Source organism: Coenobita brevimanus, chromosome 83, assembly GCF_032717465.1.
Source record: "Coenobita brevimanus isolate Jiangsu-jjx chromosome 83, ASM3271746v2, whole genome shotgun sequence".
NCBI lineage: Eukaryota > Metazoa > Arthropoda > Malacostraca > Decapoda > Coenobitidae > Coenobita > Coenobita brevimanus.
Genome location: NC_137036.1, coordinates 5,971,139 through 5,977,138, shown reverse-complemented (window position 1 = coordinate 5,977,138; position 6,000 = coordinate 5,971,139).

Below are 6,000 nucleotides of genomic sequence, written 5' to 3'. Positions count from 1 at the left end.
TGTCCTAGGCGGAGGCGTCGGAGACTGACCATAAGGGCGTTGGGGGTGTGAGGGGAGGCAAAGAGCAGCTCGTAGTGAGTGGGTCATGCATACCAGGAGGCTGATCGAGAACCAGCAGCGACCTGATCTTAGTGATCCTCGAGAGTGAGCCTTATGATGGAGGTGTGGGCTTTTCTTTTGATGCTCACGAAGCTAGGCTGAAGGTGAAAGTTTACGTGGGGTTGAGCAGCGGCACTTCGAGCTGCAGCATCTGCCAATTCATTACTATGAATACCCACGTGCCTAGGTATCCAAAGGAGTAGAATGACAATGCTGTGGTGTGCAATGGAATCAGCCATAGCTAAGATGGAAGTCAACAAGCCTACATTGTCTGTGAATCATCGTGCATGAAGACTGTGCAGAGACGAAAGCGAGTCTGTATGAAATATTATGTGTCCATGGTGGTATTTGCTGGCGTCTCTTAGAGCACCAAGGATTGCGACAAGCTCCATCTCGTACACAGAGGCCCCGGTAGGGAGCCTCCATGTCTCGGCACAGCTTCACAGAAAATTGCAGCACCTGCTGATCCATCAGCAGTGACTGACCCGTCAGTGAAGTATTCAACTGCCCCTGGGACATGAAGGGTTGCCATCCTTCTAAACGCATCTTCCCGCAACACTGAGGGCAGGGAAGCTCTTGGGGAAGGGGCAAGACTCCGTATCACTGGAGCCAGCCATGGTGGTGAAGGCGAGTAGTCAGGGTGAGGGAGGTCAGAGCCTTCCTGCAGGGCATCAGATAAGTTAAGGTTGTGCACAAGAGTGTGCCCAGTCCTTCCTTGAATGATGCTGATTCAGGGGTTGTCCAAGGTGCATTGCAGCATAGCAGAGACAGGCAACTGAGACCTGCTTCTGCAGAGCTGTGCAACAACTGCTATTGAAAGACTCCAGACTCGATGTTTGAGAGAGGGAAAGTCACTCTCCAACTTTAGATTCTTGGTGCACGTCCACATAGGAACAACCAACATCACGCGAAGTGCAGTTTTTTGCATGACTTCGAGAGAGCGGACCTGCTCCCCAGAAAGCCCTACAAGGCACATAGCACTATAGTCAATGAGTGACCATATCGCATGTATGTAGAATGCTCTCAGGATATGTGGTGAGGCACCGCGATTCCTGTGGGTGAGAGCATTTAGTGCAGTGATTCAAGGGCGGCCCTCTCTCATAGGTACTTTACGTGCTTAGAGAACGTCAGGCGGCTGTCAAACCACACTCCCAAGTACTGATGACTGAGAACTAGGCTGAGCTGTTGCCCTTCGAGTGAGAGTGGATATTCAGGGGGTCGCATCCCAAAGGGCATGCATTTTGTTTTATTAGGATTGATCTTCAGGCAAAGTTCACAGCATCTGGCATGAAGGCGGGTTAGAGCACCTGGCATGCGATCGCAACAATCCTTACGAGAGATGATGAGAATGAGATCATCTGTGTAGCAGAGGAGGGTGATACCTCTGCCAAAGTCGATCAACAGCAGCTGTTCAACATGCAGGTTAAACAAAAGGGGTCTGAGCATGCCTCCCTGTGGCGTTTCGTTGATGTGGAGGTGGGTGGGAGAGAGCTGCCCCTGAAAGCGAACACTGGTGGAGCAGCTGGCAAAGTAGTTGCACAGCCAGGAGAGAGTCCTGCCACAAACGCCTTTGGCTACGAGCTCCGAGAGTACTGCTTCAGGGACAGCTAACTCAAATGCCTTCTCTACATCCATAAAGACTGCCAAACCTTGGCCATTTTTCTGCTCACCAAGAAAAGAGGCTAGGCAAGGAACAGCTCTTCTGTCGAGGAGGTAAGCGAAGAGCCACGGGTGCAGGGGGCCTAATTTCCAGGCAAGATGAGAGAGAATGAGGTGTTCAGCTGTCTTCACGATTCAGCTGAGAAGAGTGATAGACCTCATCACAGCTGATCGCGTGGCTTCAGGATGGGATGGAATATTGTAGTCTTCCATGGCGTAGGAAGTCGTCCCTCCACCTGCGATTAACGAGATCGAGGATGAGAGACCTTCCCCTCTGTCCTGATCATGCTAGGAGGGAGTAGTTGAGGCCGTCTGCTGGGGCCGTGTCCTTCCTGCCTTGGAGGGCCTCGTCCAATTCGCCAGCAGTAAAGAGCACATCAGCCTCATCAGGATGCACGCAGGCTTCATCGATAGAGGCAGTGTGTTGGACTCGGAGAAGATCCTGCAGATCTCTGGCGGACTGTGGCAGGTTTATTGGCAAAGTCCTCAAGGCGAAATGGGCAGCTAGGCAATTGGCCTCTCATGCAGGATCTGGATGAGAGGGGGGGGGATGGGGGGCCGGCAGCCAGAGATGTGCTGGAAGCCGCTGTTTCTTGTGTGAAGCATGGTGCGCTACCACAGCCAGATATTTCCTTATGATGGAGGAAGGGCATCTCCAATGGGCCTTATGAGCTGCATTTAATTGGTGATTCAGCTCGCGCACTCTCTCATCATAGAACCAATGGTCTTTGACGAGAGAGGCGGGGGGCCTGGAGAGGGGAATACTGCCTGCGCCAGTGCATCTGATAAGGGTGACATAGTCGGCATGCTCATCGAGGGATATTGGGACAGAGGAATCACCTGTAAGCTTCTCGACAGTCAGCTCGTAGTCTCACCAGTGAGCTCGGCATGTGTCCCAGCGAGGAGGAGGCAACGTCGGTGGTGGTAGGGGCGCCACCTGCAGGTTCGTCACAGTGGCAAAGTGATCACTGGTGAGGAATGGATGCAAGGACCATATCTAGCTGCCCGCGAGAGTCAAGGAGACTATGGTGAGATCCAGTCTCCCACCTTGAATGTGGGTGGGTTCAACTGGATTGTTAAGCAATGTTAAGCCCCATATACTGTATCTTCAAGGAGCATGGCGAGGTGCTGCCCTGCCTTGTTTGAGGGGCTGGGCGAGGAAAGGATAGGGGAGGTGGTGGCTGAATTTGTAGAGAGGAGGCCTGCAGTCCTAATGGACCCAGGATCGAATCCCGGCTGGGGCAGGAAATAGTTTAAGGAACTGAATTTCTTTTTTAAAAAAGCAGACTTCTCTGATCTACCAGATAACCCGGTGACATGTCGTAAAAATACCCCCGCTAATACCAATACACCAATCCTGTATGAGACAGCCCTAGCATGTATTTAATATGGATGGTGGGTGTTAGCACCAAACTGGTGACATGTGGAGGTGTAGGAGGACTACTGGGCCTTGGGATAGGTCGCTGACCCCGAGAAATAGGCCCTGAAGCCTTTTCCAAGAGTCGGACACGTAAAAAAAGAAAAAATTTAGGTCGCTGACCACGTAGGTCGGTTCGGTAGAGGCAAAGGTCAAAATCTCACCTAAATCAAGAGTGCTGTCATGGCTCCTGTATATAATGAAGATGTTAAGTGGGACTGTGACGAGGCACAGGACAACGCCCTGCACTTCGATACCCTCCCCACTGTATACAGGAGGAGCGTAGTTAGTGGAGGGGATGTGATTCCTAAATATGACTGCACATCCTCTCGTGGCATCTCAATCGCAGGGAAGAAAGTGACCCCTGAAGCCACCAAGGCCAAAAGTGGAATCCCTGGGGAGAAACATCTCCTGTAGAAGGATGACGTGGACATTCTCCCTGACAGCCACCTCTTGGAGGTGGGCGAGTTTGCTCCAAGCCCCTAGGCAGTTCCACTTTAGGACTCGGAGGGATGAGGTGGATTGCATGGTTCTGGTGGCGGGGGGGTGGAGGTTGTCTCCTGGGGGAGGCCGAGGGCACGCCACTCTGCCTCAATCGCTGCTGTGGCTGGCGTGAACCCTGGCGTGGCAGTACATTTTACTGGAGAGGCGGGGAGAGTGGGTGGCATGGAAGGGGCAGTTGTCATTGACGTGAGTTGAGCTGGGTTCTGTGGGAGGGCACTGGGATGGTGTTTCGCCATTACCACATTCTTGATGATTGCATCGAGTGCTTTTACGAGAGGGTCTGTTTCTAGGCGGTGGCCCTGGGCTTCCCCTATGGTTCGGGCAACACTGACGGCGATCTCCCTGCTGATCATGTGCAATTCCTCCATGGAGAAGGTGATGACGGGCAGGCTTAACTTGTTCTGAGAAGTGGGGGTTGGCAGGTGAGAGGGAGTGGTGGCAGCAGGAGGAGGAAGGGGGAAGGTGATGGCTGTGGGTTAGACTGAAAGCTGAGGGTTGGGGAGAGGTGGGAAGGACTCTGCTGTTGGCAGAGCTGGGGGCTGAGGGGGCAGTGATGACTTCCCCTGAGTTCCCCAGATGAACGTACCTGGAGGGGCAGGGCTGGCCTTCTGTTGCTGCTGGACCCAGGCTACATGACGACGGCGGCCCTGCTCCACCAGAGCCAGTCTCGAGGGGCACAATGGGTGCCACGCGTGATGCCTGCCCATGCAATTTCGGCAGCGGCCACGACCGTCTCCCCCGCCTTGAACTTGGTGAGGCAGACATCAGTGTCATGGCTCCCGCTGCACACACTGCACACAACTGGCCTCTTGCATGTGGCCTGTTGGTGGCCATAACGGTGGCACCTGAAGCACCTCAGGGGCTCTGGGGTGTAGGGGCATAGGTGCAAACTGCACCAGGTTCCCGAGGTCTAGCTCGAGGATTATAGGGCCGTGGAGGGTTACTACCACCTGCCTCGTTTCCTCCCTGGTCCTTGTCTGGCAGCGGACAGCTGTCTTCACCTGTGGGTGTCGGAGGAGGAGCTCTGGGGACCAGCTGCATGGGAAGCCCATTACCACCACTTTGGTGGTCTTGGTCCCCGGAGTAAGAATCAGTTTGTAGGGGGAGGTTGTGTCCTGGGAATAGGCTTGGAGGAGGTTGTACGATTCCTCCTCAAGTGACAGAATGATCGAGCTGCCATCTGCTGCCATGCGGTTGCTGCAGCAGAGGCTTGGTAGTGCTGTCTTGATGGCAGCCACGGGTTCCTACGTGCAGTCTTGTCCCTGTTGGACTGGGACACGGAAGGCAGGGAAGGGCGACACAGGTAGAGGACATGCCGCGATGCTGACCGATGGGCAGGGGGCTTGAGGAGCCCGCTGGGGGGTCCTGTTGCCTTGTGCAGTGGCAGAGGGGTTTCCCTGCTTGGGTCGTTTGGAGCAGCCAGTGACGAGTATGAAGCCCTTGTCATCAGTAGCGGCAAGGTTGGCAGCAGAGGAGGTGCTGGGAGTAGGTTCAGGGGGAGAAGCAGTGGTATAGGATGTGCTAGGAGAGGAGGAGTGAGTGGAAGAGGAAGTGCTGGGAGGTGCAGGTGAGGAGGATGAGGAGTCACCCACACCCTCCATTTGCTCGTGAATACAGGCTGTCTTGGAGGGGCAGGAGGCAGGAGCAGTGGGGGAGGCAGGAGGTGGGGAGGAAGGACGGTGAGGGTCGGAAATGTTGGGAGAATTGCAAGAGGAGTCAGTGCTAGAGGCAGAAAGACAACTCTCTCGTTTCAGTCTAGGATGGTGGTTGTCAGTGGGAGGAGGGGGTGCCACAGTCGCAGCTGCAGCCGCAGCGGTGGTGGAGAGCTCAAGCTGGGTGGAGGGGCTGCACAGTGGGCAGTGAGTGGTGGAGGCAGCGGTGGGGACGTGCTGCTTCATGCGAGCTTTAGGCACCAGGGTGGCGGCGGGCCTGGGCTGGCTCTGTGGGGCCCTGTGAGAGGGGCTGGGTTTAGACCAGGGGGGGGGGGGCTGAAGGGCCGTGACGACTTGGCACTATGCATACTGCAATCTTACCAGCAACAAAGAAGGAAAAAAAAAGGAGAGAAAATGTGGGAAGGAAAAATGAAGGAAAGTGTAAAGAGAACAGAGGGGAGAAAAAAAAGGGGGGGGGGAGTGCTTCCCGGCGGTTCCCTACAGTGACGGGGGCCTAAACTCCCCACCCTCTAAAGGGCATCGAAGGAGACCCCGTCACTTCCCCGTGAGGGACGTATGTACCTAACCTAGCCCTAACAGCAAGCCACTCTAGCCGCCTCATGTAACCAGGCCTCTGAGGCCCCTCTTGTGGAAGTACTATAGAGGTAC